A 21,298-nucleotide genomic window follows, 5' to 3' on the forward strand; every position below is an offset into this window, starting at 1 on the left:
GAAATAAACATTATGAGGAATAAGTCAAAGTATGCATGTATATATCAGCAGAGACTTATACTAATTTTAAATATTATCACATAAAGATTTCTTTTTTTCTCTTTTATAAAGGAGAAAAGGTATAGGACATAAAGGAAAAGAAGAAACAAAACCAATACGTTAGCAGAAAGGGAAGGACTTGTCCAAACATAGAATGTATTGTAGCATGAAACCTATAGATAAAGCCCAACAAAAGCAGTTTCGTTTTTTATTATGCTGTTGACTGTTATTAGAAACACTCACCTGAGCGGACAAATTATCAAATTTAAGTTCTCTATCCCCCATTATCTTCATTACTTAAACAAAAATCGTGTTCTTCACAGGGCTGGATCAGGTCAAGTGTTGGGTTGGGAGCGGGGTACCAAAATTTCAAAAGGGCCTCGACATTCCTCGAACGGGTACCAAAGCAAAATTATATCTCTCTTTATTCAAAGTAATCACAATACTAAAGAAACGTGCGCAAAACTAAAACGATGCTCAAATTTCAAGTGACTACGTTTGTGTGTTTTTTTTTTTTTTTTTTTTTTTTTTTTTGTGTTTTTTTAAAAGCCGATTGGTGGGTCCGGATACCATGGAAAACCCACACGCTTTATGACTAGCTAACTTTTCGAATGTGTTCAACAGCACGATCTGCAATTGTCTAAAATCAGGATTCAGTTAGAATGTTTATTGATATCGGACAACGTTTGTTGATTTAAATGTGGTGTCCGCAGTGGAGTTTCTATGTCAAGCCACCGCTACACGTAGGCTATCAACCAGCGTGTGGCTGGATATGACCAGGTATCCCAGACAGCTACGTATTATACCTGGACGCCAGCAACTTGTATAGAATAAGCGAAGATGAAACCAAAACCGGAAGGTAAGTTTTCGTGAGTATTTTTCGCACACTTGGACATAAACAAATACATAGGTGAATAGGACAGCAACAGCGACAATGGGTACTTCTTCGAAGTTATCTTTTCATAGCCATATGAGCTTACGACAATCACAATGATTATCCAGTCTGAGTGGATGTCACTGTACCAGTGTGCTCGTTTGTGGATGATTTTTGGCGTAGGTTTGCTGAATGTACCAAACTTGTTCTGAATCTGCGCCAGAATTTCAACTATGTTGTCCACGTACATAATCTTGTTTTATTTGCCCTTGGGGATGCACATGCCTGTTCAGTCAGCGCGCGTGGATGGCCCATTATATTCAAATGAATACGGAGCAACCACCATGAACGAATTTGGAAATGACTTCTTCAAGCTGATGAATAACGCTGTGTTCGATAAAACCAAGGCGAATCTTCGAAAGCAAATTCACGTAGACCTTGTCCGGGACTGTGATCAACGAGTCACATAAGGAATTCATAAGTGGACTCGTTATCGTATACAGTAAAATAAAATCGAAACTAAAGCAAAAAAAGTCCATTTATATTGGTGCATCTGTGTTGAACTCATCCAAATTACTGATGTACGAATTTTACTAGGACAAGATCAAGTCTCGGCAAAGCGACAACGTCAGGATGTTGACACTAATACGGACCACCAATGACGTATACAAGGACATTGGCGAGACATTTTTGATGGTGTGCAAGGTTGACACCAGCGAAAACACAAATTACCATCCGCTGTTCAGCAAAATCACCAAGAAAGTCTTGGGGAAATTCAAAGAAGTGTGCGAGAGCAAGTTTATTGAGGAATGCATAGGACGGCGCCTCAAAATGTACTTGACTGTGACAGAAAATAGTGGATCCAGAAAAAAACGTCATAAAGGCAAAAGGAGTACCACGCGTGGTCGTGCAAAAGACGCTAAAATATATAATATATGTGGGCTGTCTTCGCAATCGACGCGTATTCATGCACGCGAAAAATTGTATCTGGTCAAAAAAACAAACAAACATGGCATGTGTTTGTTTCATTACACAAAGGTGAGTTTGTCCCCATGGATTTCAAGTAATCATTCATCACTCTCGCGGATCTAAAAACAATCATGACGGTAATTGAATATTTGCAGGAACGATTTGTAATTCCTCGCGTACAAATGCCTTGTATGGAGGCTTTGCCTCTAGTTTTCCTTGGGCGCGAAATGGTAGCATGTAAGTTGCTCAATTCGATATAAAATCATAAATACATCAGTAGTGAATGGGGATACCGTAGGGACAATGGGACTTACCATTAAAGACATGAGAGTTGTACCCTGGGGACTATGTAAAATTTAACATTAGAGAAAAAAATTTGTACCCTAGGGACAATGGGAATTTAACATGGGACTATAGTTTGGGTCTGTCTAGGGACAAGGGGAATTGAACGGGGGAATATAGTTTGGGTCTGTCTAGGGACAAGGGAAATTAACATGGGAAATTGAAACAGGGAGGGTCTCTATTTTTTTAATTTAAAAAAAATAAAAAAAAATAAAAAAGGGGTAGGCAATTGAAAGTCAAGATCTATTCGAGACCTATGAGTGGCCCTGAAAAGGGCCTTTGGGTTTATGGTAATATGCCCTTAACATAAAGGGCATCTGCGACATCTTCTTCTTCTTAAACTTCGTCTAACTATAGGTCCATAGACTAAAACTCTTTTGAGGCATCCTTGCCTCTCCACGTAAATCCTACGTATCCATAGGCTCGTGTCTGTCCTATGGACAACTGTCCACTCGGATCGGACATACATCGGTATGTCCGTCCTGAACATCATCGTTGACACAAGCGTAGAAGATTGAACGTCGGTCCACATGTTGAGGCGCCGAGAACAAGTGAAGGAATGCAGTGAACTGCACTTATTTATAGGGAGAGAAAGGATTGAAACGGATTGAGTTCGTTGACCAATCCAAACACGCGTTACATAATTCAGTCAGCCCGCATCCAATCCGAAGAGAGCAGTCTGTGACGTCACGTGGTCTATATAGATTCGCTAGCGCCTGTGCGCAGTCAATTCATGCGACAGTTTTTCAACATGACGGAAGTAGTGAATGGGGATAGATTAGCGTCAATGGGAATTAGCATTAAAAACACCCCTGAGACAGATTAGCGTCAAGGGAAATTTAACATGGAGAAAAATCGTGGGTCAGATTAGCGTCAAGGGAAATTAACATGGAGAAAAATCGTGGGACGGTTTAACGTCAAAGGAATTTAAACAGGGTGGGACTTTATAGCGTCAAGGGAAATTGAACATGGGATTTTTTTAAAAAAAATTTTTTAAAAAAGGGGTAGGCAATTGAAAGGCTATATCTTTTCGAGAAATATGGCTGGCCCTGAAAAGGGCCTTTGGGTTTATGTTAATATTAATATTAACATAGATGGCATCTGTCACATCTTCTTCTTCTTCTTAAACTCCTTCTAACTGCCGGTCCATACACAAGTACCCTCTTGAGACATCCTTGTCTTTCTATGTAAACTCTCCTCATCCATTGACTAGTATCTGTCCTATCAACAACAGTCCACTTGGACCTGACATACATGAGCATGTCCGTCCTAAACATCATGGAAGACACAAGGGTGGATGGCTCAACTGTGGTCCACATCTTGAAGCGACGAGAATAGGTGAATCAATGCAGTGAACTGCGCTTATTTATAGGTACAGGAAGGATTGAAACGGATTGAATTCATTCACCAATCCGAACACGCGTTACAAAATTCAGTCAGCTCGCATCCAATCCGAAGAGAGCAGTCTGTGACGTCACGTGGTCTATATAGATTGGTTAGCACTTGTGTGCAGTCAATCTATGCGACAGTGATTCAACATGACGGAAACTCAGAAAACGATCCATTGGGGTGCACCAGCAGGGGAGACTGCCCAAGGGAACCCGGACTTACTTTCAGAAGAGGTACATTGGGATTTTGTGGATTTTCTTACCTCGCAAGAATTTGTTCCGGAACCTTCGTTACCTTCTTCATTACCGCAAGTGGAGAATTTTAGACAGAGACAGAAAGAAGAATTGGAGAAATTTATGCAACGACAAAAGGAAGCGGAACAAGCTTTTCTCCTACAGCAACAGCAACAGCAACAAGAAGAGATAAGAAAAAAACAACAACAAGAAGAAGTAGCAGCAAAGAAACAAGAGGGTGAAAATCAAACGGCTACGGTACTGTTGGACATTTTAGCGGAGTTAAGAAGTCTGAAACAAATGTATCAGACTTCTTTATCACGACCGAAGAGAATACGACCTTCCCGAGCTAAACACGCCAACCCTGTGACTAAGCCTATCGTACCACCCTTAGTGATTTCAACCGAATCATCAGAAGTAGGCCTCGGCCGTGGCAAAGGCTTAAGGCAGTTAAAGTTGATTGATTAAACTCACCCCTACACCAAAAAAGGCCCTTTTCAGGGCCACCCACTTCTCTCGAAAAGAGATAACCTTTCAATTTGCCAATAACTCAAAAATCAACAACAAAAAAAAACAAACCATTTTACCCTTATAGTACATGTCTGTGTATGAGTGCGTGAGTGTAGCTTCTTATTTTAAAATCAAAACTCAAAGACACTTACCTTATATCATTCATGTATTCTTTTATCCATTTTTTACAATCCAATTCACAATTCACCACAGAACACTTTAATTAAAAGTTCATTGACTTCTTCTTTCTCCTTGTTTAGTCTCTCTGTTTTTTGAATTTCTTCACCCTTTTTTCCTCATTTTCTTCCCTTCTTCTTTTCTTCTCCTGTTTCTTTGCCTCTTTTAAATAGAATTGTCTTCTTTCTTCCTCTTCTTCCTCTGAAGAATCCCTCTCTTCTTTCGAAGAATCCCTCTCTTCTTCCGAAGAATCCATCTCTTCTTCTGAAGAATCCTTCTTTTCTTCTGACTCCTCTTGTTTCTTTTTTGGGCAATCTGGAGACCATTGTCCTTTTTCTTTACAATAATAACAGGTATCTTGACTTTTGTCTTTTTTAGCCCCTGTTTTTTTTTCTTTTTTGACGGTCTGGACACTCTGAAGACCAATGCCCTTTCTTCTGACAGATATAGCAAGTATCTTGACTTTTATCTCGAAAGGAAGGAGAGTAGTCCGTCGGCTGGTCTGAAGAGAATTTTCTAATGACCCCTCGCAAAGCTCTGACGAAACGTTCCATCCGGGTAGTCTCTTCCATCGTTGTGCTCGGCTTGAGAGTGAAATGAATAGTGAAAGGACAAGACACACACCCTTTTTATATACGCTGGTTTGCCATGACTATAAATTAGTCTATGGTGTTTGAACTTGAGTCATTTGACGTTTTTCACTCAAGATGAAACGATCCTATTCATTTGAGAAGAAAGAAGAAGAAGAAAGTAAGAGGCAGAAACGTGATCTATCGCCTCGTACCAGGGCTGAAATCTTGGCACAAATTCATGCCAGTGATTTTGAAGAGGACATGAGTGAACCAGAATTTGAAACCTCTAAACCAAGTTCACCACCCTTAGTCAATCCTGAAAAATACTATTCCATTCGAGAGACGGAAAAGCGCTCCTCTAGAAAATTTAGAACCACGGCTTACACCTACACGGTGAAGTTTAAAGATTTCAAGTCCGACGTACCATTGGAGAAAGCAGAAGGGTTTATTACCGAGATGTGGGATTCTTTGCTCACCGCACTCAAGCGACAATGTCAAGCCAAAGAAGACGATCGCTTGACACTATCCATAGATCACGACGGTTTGAAATCCCTGTTTGGATCGAGTTTAGCAGACCCGCAGAACTAACCCCTTCCAAAGTCATGGACAAGATTCAACACGTACAACAATCTAATGACCAGTTTGACATCACCGATGGTAAAGCCACACTGAAAATGGCCCACGTCTCTCCTCCTCAAGGGACTGGACGCAAAAAGATGTTATTGGTGGACGACCTTCGCAACACCAAAAAGAGTCTCGTCCGAATTAACAACTCTCAAGACCAGATGTGTTTAGCCTGTGCCATCGTGGTGGGACGAACCTATGCCAACAAGAACGACACGGTAGAATGGAAAAGAACCTGGAAAACTATTCAACAATCCGACCGAGCCAAACAACGAAATGAAGCAGAACTCCTGTTACAACAAGCCGGACTGTCCAAAGACACACCCTGTGGCATTCCTGAGATGCAAAAATTGCAAGATGCCCTAGCTCCACGCTACACCTTGAAAGTGCACCCTCAAGAAATGCGTGGAACTCTGTTGTTTCGAGGCCAAGATTTTAAGGACGGAAAATACATTCATGTCTATTATCACGATGAACATTTCGATACCATTACCAGTATCACTGGATTCCTGGGATACGGTTATTATTGTGAGAAATGTGACTATGGTTATAACAATCGAGAGCAACACAAACATTGTGGATGGAAATGCTCAGGATGTTTGGCCTCTCCACCCTGTCTGAGCGAAGAACCAGTGCCTTGTTCAACTTGTCTGCGCACGTTTGTCAGCCCTACCTGTTACAAACAACACTTGAAAACACAAGGTTCACAGAAGAAATGCGCTTGTCAACTGCTGCGATTGTGCCCTGCGTGTAGACAAGGCATACGTACCAATAGTACTAAGGCACACGTATGTTCAGGAAAGAAAAAATGTCACATTTGTCACCACATCGTGGACTTGGAACACCAATGCTACGTGCAAAAATACCAACCCCCACCAGAGAAAGAGGACGGTCACAAGAAGAAAGGCAATTTCATCTTTTTCGATTTCGAATGCATGCAAGAGACTGGCATTCACATTCCTAATTTCTGCGTGGCTCATCGAGCGTGCGAGAAGTGCATTCAAGAACCTATTGTGAGTCATTGCCCTCACTGCAGCAAGATTCCTGGAGGGCGTGAAAAAATCTTTCGGGGACCGAACACGTTAACCGATTTTGCCCGATGGGTCTTAGACCCCATCGACAAGACGTGGAGCCAAGAGGACATCGAACGTTACGGAGATTGTCATCGTCATGCCACGGTGATGGCTCACAATTTCTCCGAATACGATGGACAGTTTCTTTTGAGATGATGTACGGAATATGGCACCGAGCGTCCTAAAGTGACTTTGAACGGAGCCAAAATCATTTTCATGCAAGTGGGACAAGTACAGTTTAAAGATTCGATGAGCTATTTGTCCATGCCTTTGAGCCGAATGCCTAAAACGTTTGGAATGACAGAAATGGCTAAAGGGTACTTTCCACACTTTTTCAATACGGAAGCCAATCAACACGCCGTTCTACCCCATTTGCCTGAGGCTCACTATTACGACCCCGACAACATGCGTACCGAGCAACGAAAAGCTTTCTACGCTTGGTACCAGGCTCACGCCTCGGACCCTTTCGACTTTCAGGAAGAAATGCTAAAGTATTGTCGTTCCGACGTGGACATTTTACGACGTTGCTGTGGAAAATTTCGAGAACTGTTCATGGAACACGGAGGGGTCGATCCTTTGAAAGAAGCTTGCACCATTGCCAAAGCGTGTTCCTTAGTATACCGCCAACGATTCATGCCTGAAAACACCGTGGCTGTCATCAGTCCTCAAACGACCCACTTTGTCAAACGTCAATACTCGGTCAAAGCCCTACGCTGGTTACATTACTTGTGCGACAAGGAAGACAAATGGATTCAGCATGCCCGCAACGGAGGAGGCAAAAAGACCATCGGAACGTATTCGGTCGATGGCTGGGACTTAGAAAACCCCAAGATCGTGTACGAGTTTAACGGTTGCTTATTTCATGGATGTCCCGTCTGTTACCCTGACCGTGACACTAAAAATCAGTTTTTACAACGAACCATGGAAGACTTGTACCAGGACACTTGTCAGCGGCGCCTAAAGTTAGAACAGCAAGGATACCAAGTGGTGGAAATGTGGGAACACGAGTACGATCACCGTATGAAAACCGATCCCGAGTTTAAACGCCTCGTGGAAAGTTACCAGTTCATGGACCCGTTGAACCCGAGGGATAGTTTGTACGGAGGAAGGACCAATGCCACCTGTTTGCTGTACCAAGCCGACGAAGAGAAAGGAGAAGAAATCAAATACTTGGACGTGTGTTCGCTGTATCCCTACGTGTGCAAATATTGTCGCTTTCCCGTAGGACACCCGCAATTGCTGACGGAACACATCGACCTGAAAAACATTCGACAATACGAAGGCTTGATCAAGTGCAAAGTTTTGCCTCCCACGAACCTATACCATCCCGTCTTACCTCACCATTGTCAAGGCAAACTGATGTTTCCCTTGTGCCGTACTTGTGCCGAAACGTGCAACCAGGACCAACATTGCCATCACAGCCAGGAAGAACGTGCCTTGACGGGAACCTGGGTCAGCGTGGAATTGTTCAAAGCTCTGGACATGGGATACCAACTGTTAGAAGTGTACGAAATTTGCCACTTTCCCAAGACACAACAGTGCCACAAGGGTGACCCTACTCAGAAAGGCATTTTCGCCGACTACGTGGATGCCTTTTTGAAACTGAAGCAAGACGCTAGCGGCTATCCTTCCTGGTGTCACACTCCCGAAGACCAAATACAATTCAAAGAGAAATACTACGCACAAGAAGGCATCTCTTTAGACCACATCGAAAAAAACGAAGGCAGGCGATCGTTTGCCAAAGTGATGTTAAATTGCTTGTGGGGTAAAATGGCACAACGACCGTGTTTACCCAAGACGGAATATTTGACAGAACCTTCCCGCTACTTCCAGATGATTCACGACAAAACCAAATACATGAAACACGTGGATGTCGTTCGCGAGGATTTGATCTTGGTCAATTACGAAGAAGATCTGGACTTTGTACAAGACGACCCTTTTGGAAATGTCATCATTGCGGCTTACGTGACAGCTCATGCTCGCTTAAAATTGTACGAAGCTTTAGAACTGTTAGAAGAACGCGTCCTGTACTTTGACACGGACAGTTGCATTTACATCCATCACCCGATTCAACAGCACCCTGACATCGAAGGAGACCGTTTAGGAACCTGGACAGACGATCATCCCGACGACAAGATTCTAAGTTTCGTCAGTGGTGGTCCCAAAAATTACGGCTACGAATACCGGGACAAACAAGGAGAAGTGCACACGACGTGCAAAGTGAAAGGACTGACTCTGAATCATCGTACCAGTCGAGTGGTCAACTTTGGGGTATTGAAAGAAGCCTTGCAATCGGGAGAGGATGGAAACTTTAAAGTGACCACCTATCAACCGAACAAGATTGTACGTTTACCCACTCACCACATCGTCAGTCGACCCTTGGAAAAAGTCTATCAAATTGTATACCAGAAGCGAGTGCGACTTGCCAATCACTTTACCTTACCGTACGGTCACGTCGGTATTGGTCTGTATATAAAAAGGAACCCTAGGCAAGATCGATAGTGCATTGTTCATTGAAGTAACTTACCATGTCGTTGACGAAGAAGAAACCAGATTGGTTTGGCTTGGACCCAAGAGGTGGCCCAGTATGCACGAGAGTTATTCAAGGAAAAAAGTTACTTTTCAACCCGTGTTAGTGACGGTGCCAGAAGAACCCGTCACCCAGGACGGGACTGTCGTGGACAGGCCTGAAAGACCCTTTCTGGAGGACACTTGTGTGACCTTACCCCCTACTATAGAACTGGTTAGAACTTTACCCAAAACATGTGGTTGTTGTACAGACACTTGTTTTTATTCCACGTTCATGGTTATCATGTGCCTTTTATTCTTGTACTTAAGCCTTTGGCTTTTATGTATTTTTGTCTTTCGTATTCATGTTTGAAAAAAACATTCAATAAACGTGTTCTGAAAAAGTATATAAACTCTTGTCTTGTTTGTTTTTCGTGTCACAAGTGACATTTCTCACACAATGGCTACCTCTGCTGTCTCTGCTCCCTCTTCCTCTACTGTCAAAGTCATCGACGAACACTTAGATCGTGCCAGTTGGGAGGCTTTGTATCTTCGCCATCCCTTTAACATGCTCATTGCTGGACCTAGCGGTTCAGGCAAAACCGAATTCGTCAAACGTTTGATCGAACATAAACATCATTTGATCGATCGGCCACCTCAACGGATCATGTGGTGTTACAAAGAGTGGCAATCGGCCTACAACCTCTTGCGAGAAAGTCAAGGCGATTCCATCGTGTTTGTGGAAGGCATTCCTAAAGAAGACGACGGCATCGTCTCTGACTCCCGTCAAACCCATTTGGTCATTTTCGACGACATGTTAGGAGAAGACGAAGAAGAAATTAAACTGTGGTTCACGCGCAAAGGGCATCACCGTAATGCCAGTGTCGTTTACATCATCCAAAATTTGTTTCAACAAAGTAAAGCCCATCGCACCATCAGTCTCAATGCGCATTACGTGGTCTTGTTTAAAAGCCCTCGAGATAAATCGCAAGTGCAAGTCTTAGCCAAACAGTTAGGAACGCCTTGGCTGACTCAGGCGTACGACGATGACACGCAAACGCCACAAGCCTATTTACTCGTCGATTTGAAACCTACGACTCCCGAGGATTTGCGATTTCGTACCCACTTGTTTCACCACTGGTGCCAAGACGGAGGGCCTGTCCTTTACACGTCTCCGTCCTCGACTTCATTTCACTCCCCATAAAAAAATCTATAAAAACCTCAGACCCTTTTTCGTCTGTCTCACACAGTACGAACATGACGTCCTTTCAGTCGCATCTTCCCGTCAAATTGATTCGTGCCTTGTATGGCATTAGTCGAGAAAAAAATCCACAAACACGAGCTCGTGTCTTAGAAGCTAGTCTCAAAGAAGTCTTACGATGGTTCACGGTGACGGCACGTCAATTACTCCAAGGAATCATTCAGATTCCTCATCAAACCAAACGCTTTTTCGATCGAAACAAAGTCGCTTTGGTCCAACTGGCCGATCCCCGCATCGACACTCAAACCAAAAAATAAATCATTTTGAAACCTGGAGGGAGCGGTACTCTAGGAGGGGTCATCATTCGCTCTCTCTTAAGATGGGATCCTAATGCCCCCAAAGTTATCCCCAAGACAAAAGTCCAACGAAGCCCCAAGAAGAAAAAGACCAGGTCCCCAAGGAGAACTTCTCCAGTGGCAGGACCCTCCTCTTACCAGACACCACCACCCCGGAAAAAGAAAAGAAGCCCCCAGAAAAAGGAACAGAGAAAAAGTCCCCAGAAAAAGAAAAGTCCACAGAAGAAAACTAGTCGCAAGAGAGGCACTTCGGCCAGGACGCAACCTTACACTCGCAAACCACGATCTGCCACGGCAGTGACTGCGTCTCCGGCATCCTCACGTTTGTCCACTTCTCCGTTGATGACACCAGGAACTGAAGAGTACTTGGAGACGTTGATCACACCAAGAACTTCTCCGTTGATGACCCCCAAAAGAACTTCCCCAGTGGCAGGACCCTCCAATTTAGTGGCAGTGGCTGCTGCTCACAAAGTACCTTCTCCCAAAATCAAAGTCCATGAACGATCGGGCATGTTACAAAGTTTACTGGATTTGTCCAAGCAAGAACTGGCTCGATTTAGTCCGTTGCGTACCCCTGCACGACGTGTCATGCCTGTCCTCAAACTGATACGACGTAAAGACAATCAGTGGCGACGCGTTCCAGTATAAAAAAGGCATGTGACCGACTAGGGTATCAGTGTTTTTTTGGTGCTCCTGAAGACTCAAAGATGTCACCCTCCAGAAAACCCCAAGGAAAGAAAAGGAAAGGACTGCCACCACGTTTAGCCAAACATGGGTACATGTTATCTGTCCTGTCCAAAGCTTCTCCACCCCTACGAAAAAAACTCATTCAAACAGCCTCCAAAGAGGTCATTGATACCGTGTGCGAATGTTGTTTGAACGTTTTGAAAGGCACGATCCCTTTGTCCAAACACCAGAAACAATGCTTAGGCAAACATCGTCACGTTCTTCGCCAAATGGTTCAAAAGAAAATTCCCATTCGTCAAAAAAAGAAGATGTTGGTCCAACGTGGAGGCATTTTGCCTCTCTTGTTAGGCCCCATACTAAAAGGAGTCTTGGGAACCATGTTGGGAGGACTGGTGGGAGCAAGATAAAAAGGCCCTTGTAAGTCCCAATATCTCAGAATCGACCCCTGACAACCCCATGGAAGGACGAAAACTAGCTTTAGTGCCTTACAAACGATGGATGGAATACCATCGGTGGCAAGAACAACGCACCCCGCATTTACCTCCCAATCCCAATTTGAGCGAGATGTCCCAGTTACAACACGAGTTGCAGTCCTTGATGGATCGCCAAGATTTGTCCGAAACAGAAAAATCGCAAAGTACGGTCAACTCTTGCAACGACTGCAACTCTTTCACCAGAAAGCTTTAGACGAAACAGCTCTTCCCACTCTGAAAGATTTTAAGACCTTGATGAAAAGTCCAGCACCATCACCAGTACCAGTACCAGTACCAGTGACCAAGACAGAAAAAGGAAAAGAAGAAGAAGAAGGGTTTCAAACTCCACCAGAAAAAGTACGCAAGTTAACAACACCACCTACCTCCAGAATTGGATGGATTAAAAAGATGATGGCCACCCCTTCTTCATCACAAGAGAAAAAGAAAGTGAAGACAGAAGTGAAGACAGAAGTGAAACAAGAACCGATATCCCCCGCTCAGACATCCTCCTCCTCTTCAACACCTATTGCCGGTCGCACACGCAAAGCATTGCAATCCAAGAAATACCCCAAGAGAAAAAGAGTAGCATCCTCCAAGAGTGGGTGCCTTATTAACACACCAACCAACACAAAAAAATGGAAAAAGTCTTAGCCAACATTTACTACGATCCCTCCCATCCTGCAGGTTACGCAGGAGTTCAAAAATTGTATCGTGCTGCCAAAACGCGACTGAAAAGTCTCCGTTTACCTCAAGTGCAACGATGGTTACAAGAACAAGCTACCTACACTTTACACAAACCCATTCGACGCAAGTTTGCCAGAAGTCGCACCCGAGTGGAAGGCATCGATCATCAATGGCAAGCCGATTTAGCCGATGTCTCTCATTTGGCCAGCTACAATCGTGGCTACAAATATTTGTTTTGTGTCATCGACGTCTTTTCCAAATTTGCTTGGGTCGTACCCTTGACTTCCAAATCGAGCAGCGAGTTAGTGCGGGCCCTGCAACGGGTGTTGAAACAAAGCGGTCGTCACCCTCTTCGATGGCAAACGGACAAAGGTACCGAATTTCTGAACCAAGCTTTCCAAAAAGAATTAAAGAAACGTGTCATTCATTTTTTTACCACCGAGAATCCCGAAACCAAAGCCAGCATCATGGAACGTTTTCAACGCACTTTGAAAGAACGCATGTGGAAATATTTTACGCATCACCACACTCTGAAGTACATCGACATCTTACCGCACCTGGTGCAAGCGTACAACCAATCTTACCATCGAAGCATCGGACGTGCCGCGCAAGACGTGACTCCCGACAACGAAGTGCTGGTGTTTGAGCGTCTGTTTGGTACGTCCCCGACGAGGGCTGTCCCCAAGAAAAGTGGAGAGTTGGCCGTAGGAGATTGGGTGCCCATTGGCAAAACCAAACGCACTTTTGACAAAGGTTACTTACCTAACTGGACGACCGAACTGTTTCGCGTCACTGGACGAGTGCATGGCCGTCATCCTGCCGTCTATAAATTGGAAGACATGAACGGAGAAGTGCTCAAAGGAACGTTTTATTTGCCCGAGTTACAACGTGTCACCAAAAAAGAAGACGACGTGTACGACATCGAAAGCATTCTCGAACGCAGAACCCGTATAGTGGCCAAACGACGTGTCAAAGAAGTCAAAGTACGTTGGAAAGGATATCCGCCCAGTTTTGATTCTTGGATCGACGCTTCGCAAGTCATCGACTATAAAAAGAAGTGACCATCATGCCCTTTCACACAGCAGACGCAGCTACGTCGACCACTCCTCCTTCACCTAGTTCTTCTGTGCAAGATTTACAAAAACAACCCTTGTAGGTGTGGTGTGGAGAACGTGTGCCTAAAATGCAAATCGTCTTTTTCTGCCAAATCTTCGTGGTGTATTGTGTCATCGGGGCAGCCATCGCCAATTTGAGTTTGCAACAAGGAGACAAACAATTGTGGACCATTTTATTGAGCAGTTGCATCGGTTACCTGCTTCCTAATCCCTCCCTGAAATTCACCTCGAACGGGAACCCCGGGAACCTTGTGTCCAGTGCTAGTGCCAGTCACCACTTCAATCACAACCAGAACCCCATTTTAGACGGAGACACGCCTCTGACGTCCACTAACCCCTCGGACAGCCACAAAACTCTGGAATTATGAGTCACCAAAGCCAATTTTACTTAACTTTACCCAGTGACAGTTCCATGGAGGTGTTTCCCAAGAACACGTTGTGCTGTTACACGGCCAAATTACCTCAGGCCATCCCCTTAGATCACGAAGCCCATTGGGAAGTGGCTTTAGTAGAAATCATTCACCCGACCCAAGTCCTCAATGTCCTTCCCAATCAAAATTTTTTTGATGTGGAAGTTCATGACGAGCAAATGCAACAGTGGATGGATAGCAGTATCAAATATGACAAGAAAACCCGTACACAAAAGTACACCACCTATCACTTGTTCATTCCCCCAGGTTATTATTTTAGTGGTCAACATTTGGTCAGCACCATAACCTCCAGGTTTAATGTCGTGTTTCTGAAAGCTTTGGAGCATGTCAACAAAAGTGTCACCATGGAGTACCACAAAGCAGCTCGTCGCTTCTTGATGAAATTTGAACGAAGTAAAATCATGTCCATTTTATTTTGTCCTGAATTGTTTGACATGTTGGGCGGAGACATGGACATGAGAAAGACCATGCTCAAGAAAAACGAATTACCCATCGTTTACGACAACGAGTCTTTTAGCAAGTTATTTCGTGCCCCGGTAGAACTGAACCAAGGACTGAATTTGATGTTTGTGTATTCCGATGTGGTGGAGTACAACGTGGTGGGACACACCTCCGTACCGTTACTGCGTGTCATTCCTTTCAAAGTGGATTCTGCCACGGACGCTGACGAGGAAGGTGGAAACACTTACCACGTCCACCGCGAATTTGTACATCCTCACTATTTGCCTGTCAGTAAGTCGTATTTGTACACGGTCAACATTGCTATAAAAGGAGATCTGGGACAAAATATTCCATTCACCAAAGGAAAAGTCACGGTGAAACTCCATTTTCGAAAACGGTTCTCTCACGACTCGTAAGTAAGTCATGTATCCAGTGTACCGAGGGGTTGCTCGACAGCGAGGACACGGTTTAGGAGACATGTTAAAATCGGCCTTTCGTTCGGTGGCCCCGGTGTTGAAACCGATGGTGACACGCGGATTGCACGCCTTGAAAGATGCGGCACTGACGCAAGGCAAAGAATTTCTCCAAAATGTCATCATCGACAAACAAAACCCTAAAGAAGCCTTCATGAGGGCAGGCAAAAATGTCTTGCTGCAAACGGGCAAAGACATTTTAGGCCAACGAGAAACACCTATAAATGCCCTGCACGCTACCGAGTCAGGCATTCAGCAAGGACAAGGCAGAAAGAGACGACGAAGAAAACACCCTTTCACCAGACTTCAAGCTAGAAAGGCCAAGAAAAGAAGAACCGTTCGAGACTTAGACGTTTTCGATTATTGAGAAAAGAGACAAAAAAATGATGCACCGAGAATCTTGCGCTTGTTCCAAGACGGAACTGGATCTGTTTGCCATGCCCCCCACGATGATGATGATGCAAGAATCCCAGTGGGTGGAATTTCACCCCGTCTCCTCACTGACCGATTCCGCTCCCATCGAGTTTGAAATCAAAGGACAGCCCGAAGATTACATCGATCTGAATAGCAGTTACTTGTACCTGAATGTCAAAATTCTAGATAAGACTGGAGGTGCTATAGACGATGAAGCAGTAGCTCCCGTCAACAATTTCATGCATTCCTTGTTCAGTGGAGTGGACTTGTACTTGAATAACAAACTGGTCAGTAGCAGCATGGATACTTACCCTTATCGTGCCTACCTGGAAAATCTCTTGACGTACGGAATAGATGCCAAGAACACTCATCTCAATGCCTGTGTGGTATGGGAAGCTGATGAACCTACCAAGTTTGAAATATTGGAAACTGATGAAAAGAAAGACAACAATGATGGATTTGTAGAACGAAGAAAGAGAATCACGGGAGCCGACACAAGTTTAGAACTGATGGATCGTTTGCATTTGGACATGTGGTTGGAAGAAAAGTATTTGCTGAACGGGGTGGATGTCCGCCTGAGACTGAATCGTAGCAGTGCCGCTTTCCATTTGATGGCTGATAGTGACGGTTACAAAACCAAAATCCTAGAAGCCAGACTCTACGTACGCCGTGTGGAAGTGTTACCTAAAGTGGGAAACGACATCAGTCAGACGTTGAGTAGAACGACCGACAAGTATCCCATACGACGCGTGGAAGTGAAAACCTTCACCATTTCCAAGGGACAGCGATCCATGATCGAAGATCATCTGTTCCAAGGACAGTTACCCAAACGTTTGATCGTTGGTATCGTCGAGAATACAGCCTTCAACGGAGCTGCCGAAAAAAATCCTTTCTACTTTCAACACTTTGGCGTGTCCAAAATCGAAGTCAGTCGCGATGGCAAGACCTTGTGTACCCGACCTTTCGAACCTGACTTTACCAAGAAGAATTACTTGAGATCGTACTTGTCCCTGTACGAAGCCACCGGACAGTTAGGAACCAATACCAGTCACGGTATTACGTACGAGGATTATGCAGGAGGCTACGCTTTGTGGGCTTTCGATTTCACTCCAGACCAAGGCAGCGACGAGGGACATTTCCACCCTATAATATCCGGCCAGATTCGTGTGGAAATTCAGTTTAAAGACCGAGACCCTGATGAAACGGTGAACGTCCTCCTGTATGCAGAATTCGATAATACCATAGAAATCAACAGTTTGAGAGAAGTCATCCTAGATTACTAGAAACCATGGAAGACTGTTATCCTTCTTTACCTAGTGGAGAAACTTTTAGTGTTGGATTATTGTTGAAAAATGTTAGAGTTGTTGTTGTTTAGTGTTAAGTGATTTTTGAATAAAAAATGTTGTGTTTTGAAAAAATTGTTTGATGTTATATTGTTAGATTATTGTTAAAAATGTTAGAGTTGTTGTTTAGTGTTAAGTGATTTTTGAATAAAAAATGTTGTGTTTTGAAAAAAATGCTTTGTCTTTTGTTTAGCTATAAGAATGTTGGATTGATGCTCTTTCATTTCTTACTATCCCTCTCATGACACTCACTGAACGTTGCGGCTCGAAAACCGTGTGGGGGATGTTTTCCTTCACGTCCGCGCTTTGACTTTAAGAACCGGGGTTGTTTCCAGTCTAACCATCCATTGTCGACTCATCCTTCTACGAAGATGTGCTCCAAACTAGCTAAGCTCAACGAAGCCTACGTGAATTTGCATAGGGTCAGACACAGTCTGATACCGAAGCCAGAATAAATAGAGAATGTGAGAATGTTAAAAATCACTGAAGACCTGATAGAAGAGCTCTTCAGAGAAGAAATGAACAGGGAAAAAGAAGAATGGACAGAGAAGTACAGACTTCAGAGACAGCAGCAACAGCAGCAACAACAACAACAGCAGCAGCAACCTGAAGCTGACAGAGGCTTTGTCGATTGTCGTATCGACACCAAAGAGTTCTTCTTCTCTTTTCGAAGAAGCAGACCTATCGCCAGAAAGTCTATCCTCAGAGGACATCGCATTCTTAGAAACTAAAAAAGAATGCCATAGCAAACAAAAAAACAGCCCTTTTCAGGGCTACCCAATACTCTAGAAAAGAAATAACAATCCATTTGCCAATGTGTGTAGGTAGAGTAGTGTGAATATAAACACTAACTCTTTTTTAAAAAAATGTGAGGGTATGTGTTTGTGTGTTTGTGTTTGTAAGTGGTTAAGTAAGTTGGTATGGATAGTAGATTAAAATGATGTCTTTTTTTTTGGTGTTTGAGGTGTAAATTTGGGGTTAGATTGGATTGCTTTGCGTATGTGGATAGTCTATTGAAGTGATTTATAAAAAAAATTTAAAATAGTGATGGGTAGCATAAAAAAGTGAGTGAGTGTTTCTTTTAGGTCCGCGCGTTGTTGTTTTTTGGTTATGATCTAGGTAAGATCAATTTTATGTTTTTAGGGGGATGTTTTCCATCACGTCCGCGCTTTCACTAGAAATTGAAACTCGCTGAGCAGTCTAGCTACCCTTGTTGATTGATCAACACAAGAATGAATAGCAGAATAAGCAAACTTCTTGAACTCCAGATACATCTGGAGTATGTCAGGCGCCTGTTAAATGAACTGGCCGCGGAGGCTATAGTAGAAGAGGAAAGAATGAAGAACGAAGAGGAGGAGAGAAGACAGAGGGAAGAGGAGGAAAAGAAACTAGAAGAGAGGATGTCATACAATATTCCCGAGACAGAGGATTGGGGTGTTGAAGCGAATCATCCTCCCTCTGCGCTCCCCAGACGAAAGGTGAAAGGAGACTGTGGAAGAAGATGCGTGTGTGGCGCCAGGCCAGGAAGGTGCAACCATTAGATAGGTGCATCTGGAGTTAAAAAAAAAACAGCCCTTTTAAGGGCTACCCAATACTCTAGAAAAGAAATAACTATCGATTTGCCAATGTGTGTGTGTGTGTGTGTGTGTGTGTGTGTGTGTGTGTGTGTGTGTGTGTGTGTAGGTAGAGTAGTGTGATTATAAACACTAACTCTTTTTTCATAGTGCGAGGGTATGTGTTTGTGTGTTTGTGTTTGTAACTGCTCACGTACGATTGTGTGGATAGTAGATTATGGATTTTGTTTATTGTTTCTTAGCGTATGTGGAGAGTATAGTTTGGGTTTTGTAACCGCTCACGTACGATTGTGTGGATAGTAGATTATGGATTTTGTTTATTGTTTCTTAGCGTATGTGGAGAGTATAGTTTGAGTTTTGTAACCGCTCACGTACGATTGTGTGGATAGTAGATTATGGATTTTGTTTATTGTTTCTTAGCGTATGTGGAGAGTATAGTTTGGGTTTTGTAACCGCTCACGTACGATTGTGTGGATAGTAGATTATGGATTTTGTTTATTGTTTCTTAGCTTATGTGGAGAGTATAGTTTGGGTTTTATTATATGAAATGAGAAAGTAGGGGATGTTTTCCTTCACGTCCGCGCGTTGTTTGGTCATGATCTAGGTAAGATCAATTTTATGTTTTTTAGGGGATGTTTTCCATCACGTCCGCGCTTTCACTATAAGAACCCACCAAGTTTGTCGTTGGAACCATTCTACGGAAGAACCCAAGAAAATGAGTATTGAACTATTTAATGAGCTAAAGGATAGTTGGTACTGGATGACAGATGCAGCCTATGTGGTGGAAAGGCTAGAGAAGGAGTGGATGCATGAAGTTACTAAGGACTTTGTGAAAAGTCAAGTGACGAGTCTAAAACTTGCCAGGGATCTGATTGTGGACATGATTGAAGAGGAAGTTAAAAAGTTAAGAGGCTTCATAAAACTTGACTATGTGAAAGTAGGTAAACTGAAAGAGGCCCTTGATTATGCTATTGAAGTGAGGTGTTTTTTAAAAGATATTTTGGAGTGGACTGAGTGGTCCTATGTGAAATGGGGTTTAAACCAAATGATGAAAGCAGAGGAGATGATGAGGAAAGTGATGAGAGAACAAGTCAAGATAATAAAAGAAAAGTGGTCAAAGGAAAGAAAAGAAGAAGAAAATAGAAAATAAAAAGGATGAACTAGAAAAACTGAACGCAAACTGGATGAAAATCCAAGAGAAGTTCCGGGCCATGGGCCACCCGGACTGGTTGCCGGAAACAGAAAAGAAGAAGAAGAAAGGAATGATGGACAAAATAAGAGGATGGTGGAAGAAGTTAAGAAGTTAAAAGAAGAAGAAGAAAAACCCAAAGGCCCTTTTCAGGGCCAGCCATATTTCTCGAAAAGAGATAGCCTTTCAATTGCCTACCCCTTTTTTAAAAAAATTTAAAAAAAAAATCCCATGTTCAATTTCCCTTGACGCTATAAAGTCCCACCCTGTTTAAATTCCTTTGACGTTAAACCGTCCCACGACTTTTCTCCATGTTAATTTCCCTTGTCGCTAATCTGACCCACGATTTTTCTCCATGTTAAATTTCCCTTGACGCTAATCTGTCCCAGGGGTGTTTTTAATGCTAATTCCCATTGACGCTAATCTATCCCCATTCACTACTGACGGAAACTCAGAAAACGATAAATTGGGGTGCACCAGCCATGGAGACCACCCAAGGGAACCCGGACTTACTTTCAGAAGAGGTGAATTGGGATTTTGTGGATTTTCTTACCTCGCAAGAATTTGTTCCGGAACCTTCTCCTTCATTACCGCACGTGGAGAATTTTAGACAGAGACAGAAAGAAGAATTGGAGAAATGTATACAACAGCAAAAGGAAGTGGAACAAGCTTTTCTCCTACAGCAACAGCAGCAAGAAGAAGAGGTAAGAAAAAAAAAACAACAGCAACAAGAAGAAGCAGCAGCAAAGAAACAAGGGTGTGAAAATCAAACGGTCACGGTACTGTTAGACATTTTAGCGGAGTTAAGAAGTCTGAAACCAATGTATCATACTTCTTTATTACGACCGAAGAGAATACGACCTTCCCGAGCTAAACACTCCAACCCTGTGACTAAGCCTACCGTACCACCCTTAGTGATTTCAACCAAATCATCATCATCATCATCATCATCAACAGTACGCAGTCCAGAAGTAGGCCTTGGCCGTGGCAAAGGCTTAAGGCAGTTAAAGTTGATTCCTTAAACTCACCCCTGCACCAAAAAAGGCCCTTTTCAGGGCCACCCACGTCTATCGAAAAGAGATAGACTTTCAATTGCCAACATCCATTCAAACTCAAAAGAAAATAACCATTTTACCCCTATAGTACGTGTGTATGAGTTTGTGAGTGTATGTTCTTATTTTAAAATCAAAACCCAAAGACACTTACCTTTTTATACCTAATTTATTTTCTTATAAATATTTACAATCCAATTCACAATTCACACCAGAGCACTTTAAAAAGTTCATAAACTTCTTCTGTCTCATTTTTTCACTCTCTGTTTTTTCAATTTCTTCACCGTTACAGTCTTTTCCTCCTCTTCCTTCTCACTTTCTTCCCTTCTTTTCTTCTCCTGTTTCTTTTTCTTCACCTGTCTGTTTTCTTCCTCTTCTTCCTCTGAAGAATCCCTCTCTTCTTCTGACTCCTCTTGTTTCTTTTTTGGGCAATCTGGAGACCAATGTCCTTTTTCTTGACAATAACAACAGGTATCTTGACTTTTGTCTTTTCTAGCCCCTTTTTTTCTTTTTTGACGGTCTGGACACTCTGAAGACCAATGCCCTTTCTTCTGA

This window comes from Sinohyriopsis cumingii, chromosome 6 (assembly GCF_028554795.1).
Source record: "Sinohyriopsis cumingii isolate HCF-2022 chromosome 6, ASM2855479v2, whole genome shotgun sequence".
Lineage (NCBI taxonomy): Eukaryota > Metazoa > Mollusca > Bivalvia > Unionida > Unionidae > Sinohyriopsis > Sinohyriopsis cumingii.